The following is a 24,752-nucleotide window of genomic DNA, read 5'->3' as shown; positions in this document are numbered from 1 at the left end:
GTGGCAAACAACTTTATGGGATGGGTCATCCTACAAACCTGATTTGGGAATTTTAAGAAATATAGTTCAGGAGATAGGAGTGGGAGAAAGGACATCGAAAGGGGCATCAGGACGGAGGCAGAGTCACGCCTGTCTAGATTCTGCTTCAGTCCCCTGTAACTTTATCTCTTACACCATTGATTGTATCCACAAGAGAAGGATGCAAGCTGGCAGTGTCAGGGAAAGAAAAGTAATGCATCCTAGTTAAGATTTATACCTGAAAGTTGTGTGTGGCTCCCCTCCCGCTCCGTGTATTATAGTCAGCATCCCCAGGTGATGGTTACTTGGTTAGAATTTTGGAACTGTGTCTCTTTGTTGTGGTAAAGTCCCTGACAGAAGCAGTTTAAGAGTGGAAGGGTTGTGACTCACAGGGAGAGTTGAGCCCATCCTGTCAGGGAAGTCAGGGAGCAGCAGTGTGAGGCAGCAGGTCACACTGAAGCAGAGAGGAGGGAATGCTAGTGCTCAGCTCATTTTAATCCCCTTTTATCCTTTTATTTATGGGCCCTAGCCTATGGAATGTTGCCATCTACATTCTGGGTGTGTCTTAGTGAACCTTTCTTCAGTTAAACCTTTCTGGAAACACCCTTACAGCTGTGCTCAGCGTAAGTCTCTATGATGATCTCTAAATCCCATCGAATTGACTTTGAGGACTAAGCAACACCAGCCAAGGCTGATCACAGTAATACTTATAAGGAGAGGGAGGAGGGGGAGGAGAGAGAGAGAGAGAGAGAGAGAGAGAGAGAGAGAGAGAGAGAGAGAGAGAGAGAGCGCGCCAGAGCACAGCCAGACGCCCTAGTCTTCAAACCAGAAAGCTGATCTCACCACATATCAAATCTTGGTCTTATACTACCTAGGCTCTGGGATTGGCCTCCTTCCTAGTCTGTTACACTCTGTTGCAGCAGTCCATGAAGATCCAAACATTTTTTTCCCTGAATAAGAGACAGAAAGAGAGAGATATCTTGTGTCTGTGTAAAGTCCAAGCTGGCCTTGAACTCTGAATTTAAGACCTCAGATTTCAGGTACATGTCATCACATCTGGCTGAAAATAGTTTTTTAAAAAGTTAATCTTAGAGAAGATTCTATTTTCTCTCACTTAAAAGAAGTCAGGTTTTATATAACACGCATTTTTCAAAGTAGTTCCACTATTTTTATTGCTGTTAATTGTTGGGGTCTGGGACTTGCCACACGAACCAGACACCGATCTCAGTCAAATGGGCTGGCTTATTGAATGCACACCACAAGACTGGTGGGTCGGGGCTGCAGACCAGACTCGGGGGCTGACTGTGGCCTCAAACATGTCTCAGAGCCAGTTTATACAGGCAGAAACCACAATGAGCTCATGTGCAGGGTCAGGAAGTGCTGCCCGCTGGTTAGCTCTGACTCAGCTGCTTTACCTAGCTCCACAGAACATCTCTAACCAAAGTGGAGCTTTGGTTGTAGAGTTTCTTAAGATTAAAAAAAATTCAAAACAACCAGGTATGTGCTCAGCTTGACCCTGTTTTGAATCAAGTGATTTTTCTGTCAGTAACTGTCTCAGTAACATTATGAAATGACTGGCAGGCATGGAACAAAATGGCTGCAGCTATGGTGGGGGAGCAGGCTTCAACATTAAGTTTTTAAAAAGATTTCTTTTCTTTCTTTCTTTCACACTGTCGCTGTCTTCAGACACACCAGAAGAGAATATCGGATCCCATTACAGATGGTTGTGAGCCACCATGTGGTTGTTGGGATTTGAACTCAGGACCTCTGGAAGAGCAGTCAGTGCTCTTAACCACTGAGCCACCTCTCCAGCCCCCCCCCCTTTTTTTTTTTAAAGATAGGGTTTCTCTGTCATGGAATTTACTCTGTAGACCAGACTGGCCTCAAACTCAGAGATCCACCTGCCTCTGCCTCTGCCTCCCAAATGCTGGGATTAAAAGCATACGCCACCACCATCCAGCCTAGTTCCACTATTTTTATAATCACATTTCTCGAGCTAAGGCACTTCACAAGTGCATAAACATCATTAGATTTTTATAGCCTTAGTACTTATTTTTATTGTTGGACTTTTATAAACTTTTTATTCTATGTGAATTTGTTTTTTCCGTGCATATATATGTATGTACCATATGCGTGCCTGGTGCCTGAGGAGGTTAGAAGAGGCATCAGATTCCCCAGAACTGGATTTATAGGTGTTTGTGAATCACCATGTGGGTGCTGGTAACTGAACCCGGGTCCTGTCCAAGAACACCAAGGGTTTTTAATCCTTGATCCATCCCTCCAGCTCTCTGCACTTAATCTTTTAAACATAAACTAGCCAGTTCAGGAAGCTTTTTTAAACTTGGAATCCCCTTCATAGAGCACTTACATTAATATACAAAGTACTCTGAAAATTCAGCATACGACATGCAGTTAACTTTCAGTGATGCAGAGTTTGGCTGTATGTCCATTAACAAACAAACAAACCATAAAACAACAAAAACAAAACACCAGAAGTCACTTCTCATGGTCACTCCCAGGCAGAGGTTTCTGACAAGATTTCTAGTGCTAGGCATGTATTCCCCACCACAGTGGGCTGCAAATCCCATCGCAATGCAGTTAGTTGCTCCTCGCGCAGTCATGCAGCTATTGCCTCAGTGAATGTATCTTGCCTGGCAAATCAACGTTGTTGTGCGTGGGGTTTGTGACTGAGACCATGGAAGCCTTTCCTTCCCCCAGCAGCCCATTTCTAGCACTATGAACACTCCAGCAGGTAGGCAGTTTCCAGCTCAGTTTTAGTATGATTCAAGTGTGTGGTGTCTTCCATAAGAGGTCTTATGACTCCTGGGAAATAGCATTTACTATTCACCATGTGTGGTGCCTCTATTCCAAGTCTTGCCTTCTTTTTAAAAAAATTTTTTTAAAGATTTTATTTATTTTATGTATATGAGTACATTGTAACTGCCTTCAGACACACCAGAAGAGAGCATCAGATCCCATTACAGGTGGTTGTGAGCCACCGTGTGATTGCTGGGAGTTGAACTCAGGACCTCTGAAGAGTAGTCAATGCTCTTAAATTAACCTCTGAGCCATTTCTCTAGCCCTTTAAAATTTTTTTTTGAGGTAGTATTTCTCTATGCAGCCTTGGCTGTCCTGGCACTAATTCTGTAGACCAGACTGACCTTGAATTCACAAAGATCCTTCTGCCTCTGCCTCCCTAGTGCTCGCACCACTACCAGCTCAAACTCTTTTCCTTTTCTTTTTTGAAAAAGAAGTGCCAAATATATATTGACATATCATAAATATATCTGAAACACACAGTACACACAACTTACGTGGCTATTATATGTTAGGAAAATGAAATCTTACACTGGATATGTCTTTAATTATTTTTTTATGTAACAGGTATATATAGTAGTGGGCAGAGATTAGCTTTATTCATCAATGACTCATGTTTTAACCATTGGTGATGCTGTCTTAGTTAGGGTCTTATTGCTGTGAACAGACACCACGACCAAGGCAACTATTATAAAGGACAACATTTAATTGGGGCTGGCTTACAGGTTCAGATGTTCAGTCCATTATCATCAAGGTGGGGGCATGGTAGCATCCAGGCAGGCATGGTGCAGGCAGGGCTGAGAGTTCTAAATCTTCATCTGAAGGCTGCTAGTGCAAGACTGACTTCCAGGCAGTTAGGACAAAGGTCTTAAAGCCTTTCTATAGGACTTCTTTCATACATCCTTACGATTTGGTTAGTCTTCCCTTTGCTCCCTTGTAGGTGTGTAGTCGTGCACTGTGTAAAGTTTACCCTTGTATTATTTCAAATGCTGATTTCTCTGTCCCACTATCTGGTTTCAGTGAGTACGGGCATTGTGATGCTTATGTTAAGAATCTCCTCTCTTAACTCCATATAAACAATGATCACCATTTATTCTCTACCTTGTCAATAAATGCTGGAAAAGCCAACAGTTAGACAATAGAGAGAACAGGGTTGGGGATTCACGAGGAGAAAAGATTCTGGGAGAGGGCGAGTTGGGGGAGAGTCAGCTAGGAGGGGGGAGAAAGGAGATGTCATGAGAATTCAGCTGGAGCGTGGAAGGACACAAACACTAGTATTTTGGGATTTTGGCTGGGAGGTAACAAGATTAGGTTAGAGGATTAGAATAGATTTATAATGCCTAGATACTGTGCTTTTAAGTTGTGACTAAGTCTCAGTCTCTCTGTGTTGTTGTTGGAGGACTAGCTAGGGTAAGGAGAGACAGCCACAGTATTAGTTTTACTGTGCATATTTATAACAGTGTACCTTGTTATGTGAGAACCCTGTCAGAAATAGCAGGCCAGCTCTCTGCGGGCTCACAGCTGGACTGAAACCTTCCATTCCGCCCACGACTGCCTGGGGTAAGGACAGATGAGGAAATGGCCTAAACAGGGAACTACCCTGCCTAGGGTGAGGACAGAGAGGTAAGTGACTTGGAGAAAAGACAATGCCAGGAAATACCACAAATTCCACAAGATAGGCAAAACAACCTTCCCATTCTAGTTGACCAATAATTTTAAATGTGCTCAGGTTAACCAATCACAGTCGTCCAACTCAGGTGACCGCTGAATTCCCCGCCAAAATGTTTATAAATAGTGTGTGCTTTGTGAACTCAGGGTCTCCTCTTGCCTGCGTGCTGGAGGACCCCAACATACATTGAAACAATAAACCTCTTGCGAATTGCAGCGATTCTGGTCTCTGTGGCCTTATTGAGTGGGGGGTCTTCCGACGGACTCTTACAGTTACACTCCATCTTTTGCCCACCTCCTGTCCCCATTCCTGTTTAATCGCTCTGAAAGTTCAGGGAGAAGGAGAGAAAGACAAACAGGAGAATGGGTGATTTGAGGGAGCACAGGCCTTTATTTTGGGGGACCCACCCCAAAGAGTGGGAGTCTCTCTAAGAATCAGAGTCTGCTGCCAACTACAAGCTGGCCCACAGTTGTCCGTCGCTAGGAGTGACCAGTTAGTAGGTTAAAGAATATTAGGTGACTGATGCTCATCTTTCCTGATTTGCTGTTACTTGGGGTCCATGCAGCAGAGCAGTAAAGAATTCAGATAAATAAGTTGGTTTACTTCTGGAAACCCAGTTGTAGTTACTGGAGTTCACACAGCTCAACCACAGTGGGGGAGTTTACCAAATGGCGTGTCCCTGGCTAATGTTTCCCGTACCTTGTAGTTCTACCCCTTTACTTTGTTCTCTCGGCCTTTTACGTCATGGCGCCTTCCTTGCTTTCCAGTCTACAGGTTTATATGAAAAAATGTTACTACTGTGACCTCTTTGTTACTTTGCATGAAATACCTTATCAAGCAATGTCTAGAGACTTATTTCAAATAGCTATTACAACATTAAAAAATCTGAATGAAGAAAATGTTTTTTTTAAATGCAGAGATAAATAAAGCTGAAGTGTGTGTGTGTGTGTGTGTGTGTGTGTGTGTGTGTGTGTGTGTGTGTGTGTATCTACCTACCTATGCATTTTTTGGGGTTGTTTGCTTGCTTATTTGTTTGAGACAGGGTTTCTCTGTGTGTAGCCCTGATCTGGAACTCACTAGTAGGCCAGGCTGGCCTCAAACTCACAGAGATCCACTTGTACCACTACCACCTGCACCACCACTGCTGCCCAGTGCATCTTTAGCGTTACGTGTGATATTTTAAAATAAAACAATCTATTAAAACAAAACCAACCAGAAGAGAGGAGGTTTTAGCTCAGTGTTAGAACATTTGCCTAGCATGTTAGGAGAAGGAAGGGAAAGATAAGGAGGAAGAGGAAGCAAACAACTACTGAACATGGTGTCTATTTCTATTTCTGGGATGAAACATCACGACCAAAAGAAACTTGGGGCGGGAATAATTTATTTCCACTTACAGTTTCACATCACGTCTGATCACTGAGGGAGGCCAGGCAGGAACTCAGGGAGGCAGAAACTGAAGCAGAGACCACAGAGGGCAGCTGCTCACAGACTTACTCAAGCTATTTTTTTTTTTATAGCACCCAGGGTTACTGCCCACAAGATCTGGACCATTCCACATGAGTTTATCAATCGAGAAAATGTACCACAGGTTTACCCAGAGGCCAATCTGGTGGCAACATGTTCTCTCTTGAGAACCTTACCAAATGAACCGATCTTGTGTCGAGTTGACGTAAAACTGTAACACACAGGGACTAATGTAATGAAATTTTTAGTAGAGGAGAAAGATTGGGCCCAAATGTTAACACAAGAAGGAAGAGTGGACATTTATAACCAAGAAGTAGTAAAGGGGACAGTGGATAAGACATTACTGAGAGGAAGCATCAGGCTAAAAGGAGTTCTGGCTAAAGAACTGATGGTGCTGGATACTCTCATGTCAACTTGACACAAGCTAAAGTCATCTAAGAGGAGGGAACCTCAATTAAGAAAATGCCTCCATAAGATCAGGTTGCAGGCAAGCCTGCAGGGAATTTTCTTAGTTAGTGGTATTTCTGGGAGAGCCTAGCCTGTCATGGGTGATGCCATTTTTTTGGGTTGGTGGTCCTGGGTCTATAAGCAAGCAGGCCTAGCAAGCCAGTAAGCAGCACCCCTCTATGGCTTCTGCCTCTCGGTTTCTGCCCTATTTGAATTCCTGTCTTGACTTCTTTTAATGATGAACCATGATAGGGAAGTATAAGCCAAATAAACCTTTCCCTCCCCGACTTGCTTTTGGTCATGGTGTTTCATCACAGCAATAGTAATCCTAACGAAGACACTGATTTTTGCTGAAGGCAGGCCATGGTGGAGGCCAATGAATGTGATCAGATATCAAGGTTGGGAGAGTGTTGCCTTTCCATAAATAGTGAAGGCCCGCAACCTGCGTGTAACTAATTGCAAGGCTGCAGCCATTAGTAACAATTAGTAGTAATTAGGGGCTCCGTACTGCCTAGGAAAGGAAGAGATAAACCGAAGACAGTAAATAGGATTAGCTCCTCTTTCTTGGCCCAAAGACGCTAGCCTCATAAAAAAACGATACCCTTTTATTGTCACAGTTTCCGCAGGACAGAAGTATAGTCATGCTTAGTTAGGTCCTCTGTTCAGGTTGAATCAAATTGTTAGCCAAACCACTGTCTATTCTCATCCTCTGAGGTTGCCACACTTGCACTGTGTCTCAAATTCTCTTCTGTGCTGTGTTCTGTATATATCATCTGTATTCTTTTTAAAAATGTATTTAATGTATGAGTGCTTTATCTGTGTATACACCTGTATGCCAGAAGAAGGCATCAGAACTCATTATAGATGCTGGTAAGCCACCATGTGGTTGTTGGGTATTGAACTCAGGACCTGTGGAAGAGCAACTACTGCTCTTATCCTATGAGCCATCTCTCTACCTTTTTCTACCATGTCTACCCTTCTGTCCTACAGAAACTGTTTAATTGTTATGAGGCTAGTGGCTTTGGGCCAGGAAAGAGGAGCCAATCTGTATTCTTTCTGTGGAGATCACAAGGATCCCAGAGCTGAGGATCCCAGGAACATTAACACCAAGTCCTAGTTTCTGTCTGAACTCATCAGGAAGAAGTTAGATAAAGGTACAACACACGAGGAGATAGGCATCACAGTGTTATCAAAGGGTGTGCTCATTGCATTCTGAGTCAGTGCAATTTAGAGTTCAAGATGAATTCTGTTCTCACGGCATGGTGAAAGATATTTATTTCTCTTGAGTGAAAGTAAGAATGTTCTCTTGTTCTTTTTAAAAGAACCTCTGACGTTCCTGATTACTTGAGTTATACAAAATGCCTAAAACATAACAAAGAGAGCAATTAAGTTGGTCATGATGACTCATAATGAACTTTCCCAAAGAGAGTCATTTAAACGTGATCCTGCCCAGTGAGTACAAGGGTATAAACACACTGGAGGAATTGCAGGTGAGGAAAGCTCATGGTCAAAGACAGCAAAAAGCTGGTGTGAACTAGTACATGTGTGGCCAGGCTGTTGGGAGAACTGCAGGGGACAAAGGCTGGAGAGGTACTTTTTGCCTTAGTCAGGGTTTGTATTCCTGCACAAAACATCATGAGCAAGAAGCAAGTTGGGGAGGAAAGGGTTTGTTTATTCAGCTTTCTCTTCTACATTGCTGTTCATCACCAAAAGAAGTCGGGACAGGAACTCGCACAGGGCAGGAATTTAGGGGCAGGAGCTCATGCAGAGGCCATGGAGGGATGCTGCTTACTGGCTTGCTTCCCCTGGCTTGCTCAGCTTGCTTTCTTATAGAACCTAGGACCACCAGCCCAGGGATGGCACCACCCACAATGGACTGGGCCCTCCCTCTTTGATCACTATTTGAGAAAATGCTTTACAGCTGGATCTCATGGAGGTATTTCCTCAAGGGAGGTTCCTTTTTTTGTGATAACTCCAGCTCATGTCAAATTGACAGACAGAACCAGCCAGTGCATTTGCATAGCTCTAGAAACATTCCAAAATATTTTTGTATTTATTCCTGTAGATGAAGAAGATGAATGAAGATCAGAGACACAGCATATTCAGTCTGTAGTTGTGTAGGATCTGCCAAATTAGGAAGAAATTGCCTCTGAAGTTCGGGGCGGGGGAGCATCACAGTGATCCAGGAAGGGGTTTCTCAATAGGAGGACTAAGACTTGAGAATGTGGGGATGAAAGGAAAGAAAACACATTCAGGAAATATTTCTCATACCTAACGAGAGGGCTTTGGGAATGGCTTAGATTTACCCGTTTGAGAGAATAGAGGAGGGGATACATTCAAAAGTTGCCAAGCGTTTAAAATAGGGATTCTTTTTGCAGGCAGAAAACTTTCAAGCTGGGCAAATGGCTCATGCCTGTATGCTGGGCTCCTTTAGAGGGAGAGGGTCCTTTGAGCCCAGGACTTGGAGACAAGGGTGTAGAACATAGCACGAGTCTCCTGTTTGGTGATACACACCTATAATCCCAGCTCTCTGAGACAGAGGCAGAGCATTATTGAAAGTTTGAGATCAACCTGGGCTAAGTAGCAAGTTATAGATCAGCTGGGACCACACAGTGAGACCCAAATAAAACGCAATATACCCCCCAGACCCCCCATGGTGGTTTGACTAGCCCTTGTAGGCTGTGTTTGTATGCTTGGTCCCCAGTTGGTGGAACTCTTTGGGAAGAGTTAGGAGGTGTGGCCTTATTGAAGGGGGTGTGTCACTGGAGGCAGGCCATTCCCAGTGTGACTATCTGTCTCCTACTTATGGATCCAGATGTCAGCTCTCAGCTGTTTCTGCTGCCCTGTCTTTGCCTTACTATCCTGCAGCTACTGGGGGTGGGGTGGGGGTGGGGATGGGGTAGGGAGGTGAGAATCTCTAGGATTCCCAGAGACCTGGAATAGGGAAGGTTCCCAGAAATCAGTGTGGGTGATCTTAGCTGAGATGCCCAACATGGACATGGACCCTGAAGATCCACCTCCCATAGCTAGGCAGTATTCCCAGTGGAGAGATAAAGACACCAACCTACCCACAAAGTTTTTGACTCAAAATTTGTCCTATCTAAAAGAAATGAGCAGGGATGGAACAGAGACCGAAGTAAAGGCCAACCAATAACTGGCCCAACTTGAAACCCATCCCATGGGCAAGCACCAATCCCTGACATTATTAATGATACTCTGTTATGCTGGCACAGGAGTCTAGCATAACTGTGCTGTAGGAGGCTCTGCTCAGCAGTGGACTGAAATGGATGCAGATAGCCATAGTCAAACATTGCATGGAGGTCGGGGATCCTTATGGAAGAGTTAGGGGAAGGACTGAAGGCCCTGAAGTGGATGGGAACTCACAGGAAGACCAACAGAGTCAACAACTAGACCCTTGGGAGCTCTCAGAGTCTGAGCCACCAACCAAAGCACATACATGAGCTGGAGTGAGGCCCCGGCACATAGGTAGCAGCTCAATCTTCCTGGCTGCCTTGTCTGGGTTCAGTGGGAGAGGATGTGCCTAATCTGGCAGAGATTTGATTTGTCAGTGTTAACCAGGGGGGCCTCGCCCTCTCAGAGGAGAAGGTCAGAGGGGTTTGGGGGGGACTCTGTGAAGGAGGGACTGGGAGGGGAAGCAGCATTTGGGATATAAATGAATGAATGAATGAATGAATTAATTTAAAAAAAGAGCTCTTTTCAGTTGCTTCTTGTCTGGACTAGGGAGAGGTTGTCACAAAGGCTTCAATGTCTCTCATTCTTAACAGTGAGTCTAAAGTCATGGATACCATTGCAAAATAAGCTTTCTTGCAGGTTACAGACAGCAGCATCATGGATCATGGACTTTTTCATGACCTTATTGTGTCTGTGGTCCAAGCTGTCCCCAGAAACCGTGTGGATGTTGTTTTGTAACAGCACAAACAAAAATAAAACAATTAAAAGGGAGGAAAGGGAGGGGGAGGAGAGGGAGGAGAGGAGAGAGAGAGAGAGAGAGAGAGAGAGAGAATACTTTAGTACTGGGTTGAATAAATTCAGTGCAAGCTCCCCCACTTCTTTGGTTGATGGTGGCTGGGGAGGGAAGAGGGGACCAGGAAAAGAAGGAGGGTAAATATAAGCAAAGTATGATGACATGTATGTATGAAAATATAAATCCCCCGCTTTTGTTTTGTTTACTAACAAAAGTTAATGACAAAATATAATCTCAAACTCAGGGATGAAGGAAACTATTTTGAAGAAGTCTATGTGCGTGGTAGTGGTAGTTATTTATTTAGTTAGTAAATTTAGTTCAAAATATATAAGAAATAAACACAAGGACAAGATAGCTAGTCCCTGTGATTTGGAGTTTGAATTGTAGCCTCCTCATCCAATATCACTTTTAATATATTTATGTTGAACTACTTTTTTGAAGACTCAGTAATGGAAAATACTCACTTAACCATTTTGATTCTCTTTAGGGGAATAAACTGGTTGGATTTCTCCTTGTAGTTTTAATTATAGCACACTTTTTTCTGTCTTCATTCTAGGTCTCTAAGTGTGTACTTGGAGGACTTTGAGTTTGGAGAAAAAAATCTGTTAAATTTTGTTCTTGACACCCTCAAGAATATTTAACAAGGCCTTGGAATACAAGTTGAAATTTTAAAGAAGGAACCTCTGTACGAGAGAGAGAGAGAGAGAGAGAGAGAGAGAGAGAGAGAGAGAGAGAGAGAATGGTCCCCCACTTCTTTGGTTGATGGTGGCTGGGGAGGGAAGAGGGGACCAGGTAAAGAAGAAAAGAAGGAGGGCAAACATAAGTATGATGACCTGTATGTATGAAAATACATGGGAGCTGGAGAGGGGAGGAAATCCCATCTCTGTGGCTCTAAGTGTGTAGTATTCTGGATATAACTGTTTCATCAATGTCTTCTGGTGTTTGAGAAGCTCAGATTAAGCAGCAGCAGCAGCAGCAGCAGCAGCAGCAGCAGCAGCAGCAGCAGCAACAACAACAACAACAACAACAACAACAACAACAACAACAACAACTTGTAAATTCTTAACCATCCTTTATTCCTCCATGAATCACCTGAAACCAGAGGCCAGGAATAATGGTCACTGATCACTTTCCCTGACTGCTGAGTTTGCAGTGAACTTTGTAAAATCCTAGAACAGGAAAGGACATGGGATGTTTCCTATTTAAGAAGTGCCACCGTCGTCTTTCGGTGCTCTCTGGATGTGCGCTAATACGTCCTGTGAATAAGCTGTGGATTTGTGTGGCTACAGTGAAGGATGTAAGCAGCCTGGGGTTTGGCACTACAACCCTGTTAATGGGGGTGCTGTTCATTTAGCTCCTTTGCTTGAAGCAGGCACCCGCCTACCCTCCCTCACACCCCTGTCTAATTTCAGCTGCCTCTGAAGCCATTCCCTCCCACGACTTCTTTGTCCTAGGGTTTCTGTTTTCTGGTGGTTGAAGAGCGCTCTGCTTCATATCCCTTTATTTCAGAAACTGCTCTTTGTGCTTTGGTGAAAGATCCAAGAACAAACAACAGAGTCCAGGGAAGAGCTAGCTGGGACTGTGTGTATGGCCAGGAGAGTTCGGGTTGGCACTGTGGGATGTGGAGGAGGCAGTGCAGAGACCTGTTTGGTCATTAATCACGTTCATCGGACCTAGCATGGAACCTGGCATCAAGTAATTGCTTCGTAATATTTTTGATTAAAAAGTTTTAGTCTTTATGTGGCTGGAGAGATGGCTCTGTGGTTAAGTGTTTACTGCCATTGCAGAGAACCTGAGTTCAATTCCCAGCACCCATGTTGGACTGTTCGTAAGTATCATAAGTTCAATTTCAGAGGAATCTGATGCCTCTGACTTCTGCAGTACCAACACTCGTGTGGATGTACACCAACAAGTAGACACACACACACACACACACACACACACACACTTTAAAATAGTAATTCTTTTTTTTTTTATTAACTTGAGTATTTCTTATTTACATTTCGATTATTATTCCCTTTCCTGGTTTCTGGGCAAACATCCCCCTAATCCCTCCCCCTCCCCATCTTTATGGGTGTTCCCCTCCCCATCCTCTCCCCATTGCCGCCCTCCCCCAACAATCACATTCACTGGGGGTTCAGTCTTAGCAGGACCAAGGGCTTCCCCTTCCACTGGTGCTCTTACTAGGATATTCATTGCTACCTATGAGGTCAGAGTCCAGGGTCAGTCCATGTATAGTCTTTAGGTAGTGGCTTAGTCCCTGGAAGCTCTGGTTGCTTGGCATTGTTGTTGTAATTCTTATTTTTCTATTACATTCATTTATTTATTCTCTGGGTGTACCAATGACATGCATATACAGACCAGAGGTCAGCTTGTGAGAGCTCATTCTCTTCTTCCACATGAGTCCGAAGGATAGAACTCAGATCTTCAATCTTGGCAGTAATTGGCTTTAACCACTGACCCATCACTTTCAAATGTAACTTTTTACAAAAGTTCAAAGTCAAATTTAACATACCAAAAACCTCTGTGTAGCCTCAGTTATCTCTAAGGGCTACATCTTTCATACTACAGTACCACAAAGCCAGGAAACCAGCCTTGTTGGATTTTGTGTATGGTTCTTTGTTATTGTAGCACATGTGTGGACTTGGGAGCCCTCTGTGTTGAACAATAGCCATGGACACTCTTAATTACCAAGCCAACCTTCCAGTACCTTAATAATAAAGTCTTTTTTAATAAAAACATTGTGGAGTAAATTCTGTATTAATAATGTTAGTTTGTAGAACAACCGTTTTGTTTTTTTAAAATCTGCCTCTCGAGTTACTTCTTTGCTCTTATTTATATTTTTTCCAGTCCCAACCCAGCCAGGATGCGGGGTTATCTATGTTTTCAAAGATCTCTTTGTGCTTCCTCTCTGTGGTCACAGCTGTCTTCCCCTCCCACGACACCTAATCCTGGCAGCCACTAGCTGGGTTAGTGTGCTTTCCCTCACGGAGTTCACATCAACTAAGAGTGTTGTGTAATTAGATCAATCTACAGCTATGTCTCTTCACTTGTTTTTCATTTAATGGAATGCTCTCCAGAGCTGTGTGCTTCAGCACTGCGTTTCTTTGTTTCTTTTTAAATTACCATTTAGTATTCCATAAAATAGATTTGCCACAGCTTATTCAACCACGCACAGGTTAATGGACATGCCGATTGTTGCCAGGTTTTGGAGATTATAAAGCGAGGGTAGTTGTATACAGGCTTTTGTATAGAGGTAAAATTTCACTTCTCTAGTCTTTGTACCCAGGGAAATAATTGGTGGCTTTTGTGGTCTTTATTTCTTTTTCTGTTACTTTGAGACAGGCCCCATATATATAATACAGATCAGATTCAAATTTCCTATCAGATCAGGCTGGCTTTGAACTTATGACCCTCCTGTCTCAGTCTCCCAAGTAATTGGGATTGGTATGTTTAGTTTTTTTTTTTTTTTTTTTTTTTTAAAGATTTATTTATTATATGTGAGTATACTGTAGCTGTCTTCAGACACATCAGAAGGGCATCAGATCCCATTACAGATGGTTGTGAGCCACCATGTGGTTGCTGGGATTTGAACTCAGGACCTCTGGAAGAGCAGTCAGTGCTCTTAACCTCTGAGCCATCTCTCAGCCCGGTATGTTTAGTTTTATAAGAAACTGTCCCACTGTGGTCAATCTTGTATGTTACCACCTGCCACTATCCAGTTGTTCCCTCTCTTTGGCAGCATTTGGTAAGATTTCTGTATTGTTGATGAATCAATCAATTAATTAATTTATGTGTATGGGCAAATGCATCTGTGCATGTGGAGAGCAGAGGTGGACCTCGAGATGTCTACGTCCATCTCAGCTTTTGAGAAAGGGTCCGTTTATGGTACCTGCATCACACCATTTGTTACCTAGGCTTGCTTGTCAGTGAACTCTGCAGCTCTGCCTGTACCTGCGGTTAAAGACATGGGCCACCAACCATGGTTTTATGTGACTGATGGGGATCTGACTGAGCTTCCTTATGCTTGTGAAGCAGACATTTTACTCACAGAGCCATGTCCCCAGCCGTTCATATGCTAACTGCTGTAACAGGCTGTTGTTGCTGTTGTCGTTGTCGTTGTTATTGCTTAGTGATCTTATTTTCATGTCTCTAGTGGCTAGTGATAGTGATAGTGATACCTTTCATTGGTTTTTAAAAATTCTCCCCCAATTTCTTCCTTTTGAATAGTGAAATCGACTGAGATCACAGTTCACTTCTCATGCTTAGCTCTAATTAGCATCCTCTTCATTTTCCTCCCTGCAGCAAAGTATGATGACCTACCTGTATGTATGAACATGTGAGATCTGGATAGGGAAGGGAATCCCATCTCGGTGGCTCTAAGTGTGTAGTATTCTGGATATAACTGTTTCATCAATGTCTTCTGGTGCCAGAAGGAGAAGGACATGGAAAGGGAGAAGCTCTCTCATCCCCAGCGCTTGTCCTTTCGTGTAGGAGATATGGACGCCCTTGTGATAAGCGCTTGGGAAAACAGGAGTGTTAAACACACAGGGCTGTCTCTTCAAAGGGAGAGTTGTAGAACCTGTTTTATGCCTAGAAGGCTGGGAATGGAGCCGGTTACTAGCCTGGTGACCTTTGCACTCTCTGTATGACTGAAACCACACCAGATCCTCCTCAAGACCCTTAAGAAGTCGCATGTTATCAATCTATAGAACCTATCTTTATGGAAGATGTCACATGTACTTTACAAAGATTTTTTGATGTAGTCAAACTGTGCACCTTGGATCGAGTTAATTATCATCAGACTCCCCCATAATTGTGCTGTACTTAAATATCCTAAAATAAACTTCCCAGCATCAAACTCTTGGTGTTGAACCAACACTGGCTACTGAGTCATGTTGAAGCAGACTTCTTTCTTCCCTCATTTGCATGACGCTCTGTTGGTGATGGCTGCAGAGACCATCCACATACTTTCTGAGGCCCTTCCTCTTTATATCTCTCTGTCTTTTCTGAAGCCCTCTCATCCCCAGATTTCTGTCCTTTCTGATTACTCATCCTTACACACAGAAGGTGCTATCGCTCAGGATGACCTGGGTCTCATCAAGATAACTGATAGCATCAGATGTTGGGGCTTCAGTGACAAAGCCTGGACAAGATTTCAAGTTCTTTTCCTGCAGCTAATAGGGTCAGTTCAGCTTCCTGGAATTATGAAGATAAGAAATCCAAGGCATTCTGTTTCCTAACTTGCTGGGTTTTTTGGTGGGGAAGTAGGTACCTCATCATTCATATAATTTTCATATTTTTCCTCTTTATTAACATTTTCCAATTGTGAGTTTTGGCTTTTGTCGTTGGAGGTTTTTGTTTGTTTGTTTGTTTTGTTGTTGTTGTTCTGAGTTGTTTGTTTTTGAGATAGGGTCTCAGTTTAGGCTGTTTTCAAACTAACTGTGTAACTAAGGCCACAAGCTTTTTTTTTTCTTTCAATTTTCAATATTATTTTTTTATTGGATATTTTTTTTTCTTTTCTTTTTTTCGGAGCTGGGGACTGAACCCAGGGCCTTGCGCTTGCTAGGCAAGCGCTCTACCACTGAGCTAAATCCCCAACCCCTTGGATAATTTTTTAATTACATTTCAAATGTTATTCCCTTTCCCAGTTTCCTGTCTATAAGTCCCCTATCCCCTCCCCCTCCCCCTTCTTCTGTAAGGGTGTTCCCCCTCCCCAACTACTCCCCCTTCCCGCCTCCACGCCCTGACATTCCCCTACACTGGGGTTGTCCAGCCTTGGCAGGACCAAGGGCTTCTGCTCCCGTTGGTGCCCAACAAGGCCATCCTCTGCTACATATACAGCTGGAGTCATGGGTCTGTCCATGTGTACTCTTTGGGTAGTGGTTTAGTCCCTGGGAGCTCTGGTTGGTTGGTATTGTTGTTCTTATAGGGTTGCAAGCCCCTTCAGCTCCTTCAATTCTTTCTCTAACTCCTCCAATGGGGACCCCATTCTCAGTTCAATGGTTTGCTGCTAGCATCTGTATTTGTCACACTCTGGCTGAGCCTCTCAGAAGTCAGCTATATCAGGCTCCTGTCAGCATGTACTTCTTGGCTTTATTAATATTGCCTAGTTTTGGTGGCTGTATATATATGGGCTGTATCCCCAGGTGGGGCAGGTTCCGAATGGCTATTCCTTCAGTCTCTGCTTCAAACTTTGTCTCCATATCCCCTCCTATAATTATTTTTGTTCCTCCTTTTAAGAAGGACTGAAGCATCTGCACTTTGGTCGTCCTCCTTCTTGAGCTTAATGTTGTCTGTGGATTGCATCTTGGATAATTTGAGCTTTAGGGCTAATATCCACTTATCAATGAGTGCAAACTATGTGTGTTTTTTGTGATTGGGTTACCTCACTCAGGATGGTATTTTCCAGTTCCATCCATTTGCCTATGAATTTCATCAAGTCATTGTTTTTGATAGCTGTAATATTCCATTGTGTGGATGTACCACATTTTCTGTATCCATTCCTCTGCTGAGGGCATCTGAGTTCTTTCCAGCTTCTGGCTATTATAAATAAGGCTGCTATGAACATAGTGGAGCATGTGTCTTTGTTGTATGTTGGAGCATCTTTTGGGTATATGCTCAGGAGAGGTACAGCTGGGTCCTCAGGTAGTGGAATGCCCAATTTTCTGAGGAACCTCTGTAGGGCGCCCTCCAGTGGTGAACAACGGTGCTGTGCATGCGCAGGTTTTGCACCTGGTGTCAGTTGGCCAGTAATATGCTAATGAGGGGCGGTACCATGCCATTGAGGTGATTCATTCTCCGCCAATCCCTGGAGGACAAGTAGTGGGGTGATAGTGGGATGACAGTGGAGTGATAGTGGGGTGACCCGTGCCCCGCCAATCCCTGAAGGATTATTAGCATAGTGTTGTGTATATAAGGCGAGCGCTTTTGCTGCTCGAGGTCCCCGTATCAGCAATGAAGGTGTCCTGCAATAAAGGCTGTTGACAAGGATCCGACGGTGTTGCGTCTTCCTTGCCGGACAAGGTGGGCGTGACAAACCTCCAGACTGATTTCCAGAGTGGTTGTACCAGTCTGCAATCCCACCAACAATGAAGGAGTGTTCCTCTTTCTCCACATCCTCGACAGCATCTGCTGTCATCTGAGTTTTTGATCTTAGCCATTCTGACCGGCGTGAGGTGGAATCTCAGGGTTGTTTTGATTTGCATTTCCCTGATGACTAAGGATGTTGAACATTTCTTTAGGTACTTCTCAGCCATTCGATATTCCTCAGCTGTGAATTATTATTATTATTTTTTAAAGATTTATTTATTTCTATGAGTGCACTGTCACTGTCTTCAGACACACCTGAAGAGGGCATTGGATCCCATTACAGATGGTTGTGAGACACCATGTGGTTGCTGGGATTTGAACTCAGGACCTCTGGAAGAGCAGTCAGTTCTCTTAAGCACTGAGCCATCTCTCCAGCCCCTCAGCTGAGAATTCTTTGTTTAGCCCTGTATCCCATCTTTTAAATAGGGCTATTTGGTTCTTTGGAGTTTAACTTTTGAGTTTTTTGTATATATTGGATATTAGTCCTCTGTTGGATTTGGTTTAGATAGACATCAGAAAGATGGAGAGAGGAGAGGGCAAACTTTCTATCCCACTGGAAATCCCAGAAAACCCTACTTTAGTTTTCCTCTTGAGTCTTAGAGCCTCAAATCCTCTGTACAGAATGGGGCTCCCACTCAGTAGAGATTGCTCTGACCCTTTGCATCTCTTTCCCCCAGCCTTTCCGTGAGAAGCTTCATCCCAGAGCTGACCCCTCTTGGCTCCCCTCTGCGCCTCCATGCCTGCTGAGTGACAGTTCACTTTTGGCTGAGTTCTGCAGACTCCCTTTCTCATCTCCCCAGGTTGAGAACATGGAGAAGAGTCTGATCTCTACCCCACCCTTCCAGGGAAGCCCTCATTGCTCTGCCCACACTTACGTCTTTTGTGCTCCCCCAGGGCATGGCCATCTGCCGGTGCTTCTCTGAGGTTTTTCTCATTTTCTTGGGTCTCAGTGTTCCAGGTGTCAGTGCCCAGGTGTCTCTATTCATGCCCCCAAGGCTCTGTCCTACTGTTTTCTGTGTCAGATTGAAGAATGACCTGATCATCCAAACAATGCCCAGTCAAGAACTGCACAGATCCATCTTGGGATCTCGCTGTGAGGCTGTAAAGAAGAGATAGGACTCTGTGGCCATGCCTAATGGTGCAGAAAAGTTGGTCTGTCCAGGAACAGCAGGACACAGGACAGTCCCTCAGCAGCCAGTACCATTTCCCCATCAGCAGGTGCAGTAGGGAAATTGACTTTCAAGGTAGGAGTTACATCTCCTATCTTGTTAGTAGCCATGGCCAGTCTAAGAGTTGGAGATTTGGGCAGAGTACAGACAAATCATGGTTTGCTTTGCTGGAATAAAAACAAAAGTGTATTCACATAACATAACTGGATTAAAAAACAAAAAAAATCCCACTAGAAGGTCCTGTCATTCTTCCCCCATGACATTCCCTTCCTGGGGATGAATATTCATCCCCCTATAATTGTGGGCTGGAGTGAATGAACTACCATATCAGATGGGTAAGTTTGGAAGGAGAAAACAGGCATTTTCAGGCACTCAGGTAGCATGGGTTCTTGCCAGTGTTTCTAGGCACTGAGTTGTATGAGACTGGACTCCAAATTGAAGTCTGTGAAGACCCAGCACTGCCTGGTGAGTCTTACTTGAGCATCTGTGTTGAAAGCTTATTCTGCTTTCTCACCTCTGAATAGCATCCTCGCATCCCAACGTTGTCAGCACCGGGTGCGCTTTGTGTATTGCCTCTGTGGTCATTGTCTAGACGGAAGGAGAGTGTGTGAGTCCAGAGAATCTCAGCACCTTCAGTGCTCTTTATAGAAAATGTTTGAAGGGGCTTATTTCAAGTTTTTAGGGACCTTGTGGACTGGTCATTCACAAGAGCTACACTAGGTGGCGGTAACACTCTGTTGCCATTAAATCCACAGTTGTACTAAGGAATAATAAGGGAAATGTCTCCCGGAACCCAGATCTACCCGATGAAGCAACTAGCCTTCTTTCTGTGATCTTGCAGAAATTTCTACTTTTTAGGTCATTCTGTACATGTTGGTCTGCACTGGAGTGGGGAGAATCTGCAGTACTGAACCAAAGGCACCGGGAGGAGTTCCGTGGAGACAAGGAAGCAACTATACAGTGTTTACCGGGCAGATGCTAATAATGTGGAGTTATTATCCTTCATTTTCAGACAACGTGTTCAGACTGAAGGTGTTTATGGAGGAACTCAATGAGCACTAATTTTTCTAAAAAGAGAGAATGAAGGGATATAAGCAGATGTCACTCCTTCACCCTATCAAGAGAGATGTGGTAGTGCACTTAAGTGTTAGAAGTGTTGTTGCTAGGGGGAGGGGAGAGGGGAGAGCGGAAAAGGGAGAGGGGATAACCAGGAAAGGGGATAACATTTGAAATGTAAATACATAAATATCCAATTAAAAAAAAAAGTGTTGGGACTGAAAACCCGAAACAACTGAAGCAGTTGTGAGAGTTCAGCAAAGCAAGATCCTTATTTGAATTAAGCAGCAAAAGCTGATCAGTCAGGGACCGCAGCTCTCCTCAGAAGCTGACTGAGTCCCGAAGCTTTTATCTTTGTAACTGTTTAAGCAGGAAAATCCTAAGGCCCCATAAGCATCGATGCCAAGGTGCGGCTACAATTTCATCAATCAGAATCATCCGTTCTTGTCCTGGTTAAGAACAATCATTGTGTTGAGGGACAAAAAAAAAAAAAAAAAAAAAAAAAAAAAAAAAAAAAAAAAAAAAAAAAAAAAAAAAAAAGAATGAGAGAAGAGTCCCCAGCTCCCTCAGAATCTGGGAACTTGAACTTAATTTCACCTTATGATCAGAGTGGAGTCTGAAAAAAAATTGACAATACCCTGATAAATCTCATTTGCTTGACCCCAGCAGAAGGACTGCCATATAACTACAGACTTCAGTTGTGTAACTCTTAGACCCCGGGCCAGTGGTCAAGCGGTAGATGGTACCTTATCACAAGAAGAGATAGAGCAGATTGATTGTCTAGCATTTAGGACAGGAGAGGAATGATGCAGATGATGAAAAGAGACCATCTGTGCTTGGAAATTCTCTCCTGATTGCTTAGTTATGTTCTCATGACAGCAGCAGCAGCAGCACTATCACCATGACCAACCACTACCACCACCACCACCACCACCAACAACAACAACAACCACCACCACTATCATCAATAGCACCACCAATCACCATCACCACTACCATCACCATGACCACTACCACCACCACCACCATCACCACCATCATTACCACTACCACCACCAAGAACACCATTACCACCACCACCACTAGCACCACCACCACTAGCACCACCACCACCACCACCATCATCACTACCACCACTACCACCACCACCACCACCATCATCACCACCACCACCACCATCACCACCACTTCCACCACCACTACCACAACTACCACCACCACGATCACCATCACCATCACCACCATCACCACTAGCACCACCAACCACCATCACTACCACTTCTACCACCACCAATCCAACCACCACCATCATAATCACTACCACCACCACCACCACCATTATCACCATCATCACCATCACCATCATCATCACCATCATCACCACTTCCACCACCACTACCACAACTACCACCACCATGATCACCATCACCATCACCATCACCACCACCACGACCAACCACCACCATCACCATCAAACATCACCAACATTATTACTGAAACATTATCATTAGTAACATTAAATAGCATTATGCTAATTGTCTGGCACTACCACTTATCAGCCTGTGTTTGGAACAGTATTGCTAGGTGGCACCAAGACATCCAGGTTCAAATCTACTGTACATACTAGTAATGTGACTTGGAACAGTTACTGAACTTAGTGGTTTCAATTCCCATCACTACATGGGGATGGTTGCATCATTTAAAACTGGGGTTATTTAATGTTCATGAATTGGTCTATGTGGTTTACAGCAAGTACTAAGTGAGAACAGTAATTAAAATGAAGAAGCAAGGCACACAGAACATGTATAACTTGCTCAAGGTCATGAAAGTAAAGATAAGGTTAGGGCTTAAACCCAGGCAGGTTATATATACAGTTCATATTCCTAGCCACCAATCAGGTCTCACTAGACAGCTGAGATGCAAGTTTTAGTAGTGAAGTGAGAAGGCATGATAATAGGAGGAAACAGCCCACTCATTTATTTATTTATATTTATTTGTTCATTCCTTTATTCTTTCAGTTTCTGATTTCAGTTGCTCTTCTCTATAACTCAGTCTTACTATGCTAACGGTCCTAATTTAGTGCAGAGGTGGAATTCTGTTCATCATCTCTGCAGTCAGTCATTTCATTGATATTATTGAAATTATTCCACTTCATTTCAAAACCAAGAATTGTATTTTTGCACAGGACTCATCATCATGCGATGAACATGATAAAGTGAATGTGACTCCCCCCCTTTTTTATTAGTTCCTGAAGAATCATCTGAAAGTCCAAATACTAACATTTCTCCATGTTGTTCTTTTCTTGTTTTGAGGCAAAGTCTTGCTATGCAACCCAGGGTAGTCTTGAGTTTACCATTCCTACTCAGCCTCCTGAGTGCTGGGACTAGAGGTGTGCTTTGATAGCTGTTTTGTTTTCTATTCAATGGTAGGACTGTCACATACTTTTGTTCCACAAGAAATTGCTCTAGAACCTACAGTGATTGTCTAGTTAAGCATTTACTCTGCTTGCTTATTTTAAAGACAAGGTATAGAATGTACTGTAAAAGGGCATTGAGCATGGGTTGGGGATTTAGCTCAGTGGTAGCGCACTCGCCTAGCAAGTGCAAGGCCCTGGGTTTGGTCCCCAGATCCAAAAAAAAAAAAAAAAAAAAAAAAAAGAACACAAAAGGGCATTGAGCTTTGTGTAGAACTCAACCTCCACCACTTTTCCTTCTCTTCCCCACTTTCCTCCTCCTCTTTTTTCCAGACAAAAGACTCACTATGTAGTCCTGGCTGGCCCAAAAGTCACTCTGTAGACCAGACTGACCTCAAACTCATAGAGATCTGCCTATCTCTGCCTCCTGAGTGAAGGAATAGAAGGCATGGGACACCACACTAGTGAAATCTTGTTTTAATTAAGATACCTTGAAACAAACAGGAAGTTTAATATACCTAGGAGCCCAGTGGTCTGGGACCCTCATACCATATTAGCTCTAGTCATAGACTGAGAAAAGGTAGCCCAATGATTAGACATGCTGTTGATTTTGAGGCAAAGAAGTCTTAGGGATTTTCTTTCATAGACCTTTACTTTCTGTGAGTCTGAGGTCACCATGAGTCCATTGTGATTTGCAACTCTGTCTCCTTCAATGTTGGTCATTCTAAGCAAGCATTTTGAGGATTCTTTCCTAAGGAGGTCCTGTTTGCTCTCCAACATAGCAGGATTTGCTGTGTACTTCACTACCCACTAAAAGAAAAAAAAATTTAAGGTGATTGTATAACATTATTTCTTAGGTAAAATAGTGCTCTCAATAGAAAGTACGTTGTTGTTTACATTCCCAACTGTTAACAGGGTTGCCTTCTAGAGTAGAAGTTCATGTGGTAATTAGTGTTCAGAGTAATTTTCAAAATACAGTTAAATGCTGACATTTCCTTGACACATTCATTAAGATATGAAAACAATGAACAGTCTTATAACCCCTCATGTCAGTGGCAGGGACTTGGGCTTGGCACACCAGTGACTGAGCTGGAAGCCAGAGATGTATGCACCGAGTCACACGGTCCCTGGCTTCCTGATATTGTATGAGTGCTCAGTCAGTCCTGTGCCTGTATCATGATGGAGTCTTTTTTTTTTTTTTTGCATTTTATTTTTCTTGGATATTTTATGTATTTACATTTCAAATGTTATCCCCTTTTCCCCCTCTCCCATACCCCCTCCTTCTATGAGGATGGTCCCACTCCCACCCACCCACTCCAACCTCAACGCCCTGGCATTACTCTACATTGGGGAAACGAGTCTTCTCAGGACCAAGGGTTTTTCCCCATATTGATGCTAGATAGTGCCATCCTCTGCTACATATGTGGCTGGAGTCATGGGTCTTTCCATGTGCCCTCATTGGTTAGTGGTTTAGTCCCTGGGAGCTCTGGTGGGGTCTGATTGGTTGATATTGTTCTTCTTCCTATGGGGTTGCAAACCTCTTCAGTTCCTTCAGTCTTTTCTCTAACTCCTCCAATGGGGTCCCCTTGTTTAGTCCAATGGTGAGCTGTAACCTTCCTCATCCGTATCAGTAGGGCTCTAGCAGAGTCTCTCAGGAGACACCCATATCAGGCTCCTGTCAGTAAGCACTTCTTGGCATCAGCAATAGTGACTGGGTTTGGTGGCTGCGTATGGAATGAATCTCCAGGTGGGGCAGTCTCTGGGTGACCTTTTCTTCAGTATGGTGGAGTATTCAGTATGGTGAGTTAGAAAATGCTCCTGGGACCAAAAGTTCGTTATTTTTTGGCAATAGTACCAGAATACCTATAGCAAACACATCTTTTCTTTTTTTTTCTTTTTTTTTTTTTTTTAGTTTATCTTTGATGATAGCTTACCCTGTGTGCTTGTAACAGAGTACTTGAGCATTATCTCTTTTTTAAAAATTTTTTTTTATTAGCTTGAGTATTTCTTATTTGACTTTCGAGTGTTATTCCCTTTCCCAGTTTCCGGGTCAACATCCCCCTAACCCCTCCCCTCCCCTTCTTTATGGGTGTTCCCTCCCATCCTCCCCCATTGCCGCCCTGCCCCCCAACAATCACGTTCACTGGGGTTCAGTCTTAGCAGGACCCAGGGCTTCCCCTTCCACTGGTGATCTTACTAGGATATTCATTGTTACCTATGAGGTCAGAGTCCAGGGTCAGTCCATGTATAGTCTTTAGGTAGTGGCTTAGTCCCTGGAAGCTCTGGTTGCTTGGCATTGTTGTACATATGGGGTCTCGAGCCCCTTCAAGCTCTTCCAGTTCTTTCTCTGATTCCTTCAACGGGGGTCCTGTTCTCAGTTCAGTGGTTTGCTGCTGGCATTCGCCTGTGTATTTGCTGTATTCTGGCTGTGTCTCTCAGGAGAGATCTACATCCGGTTCCTGTCGGTCTGCACTTCTTTGCTTCATCCATCTTATCTAGTTTGGTGGCTGTATATGTATGGGCCACATGTGGGGCAGGCTCTGAATGGGTGTTCCTTCTGTCTCTGTTTTAATCTTTGCCTCTCTATTCCCTGCCAAGGGTATTCTTGTTCCCCTTTTAAAG

Source organism: Rattus rattus, chromosome 5, assembly GCF_011064425.1.
Source record: "Rattus rattus isolate New Zealand chromosome 5, Rrattus_CSIRO_v1, whole genome shotgun sequence".
NCBI lineage: Eukaryota > Metazoa > Chordata > Mammalia > Rodentia > Muridae > Rattus > Rattus rattus.
This window is presented reverse-complemented; position numbering follows the sequence as displayed.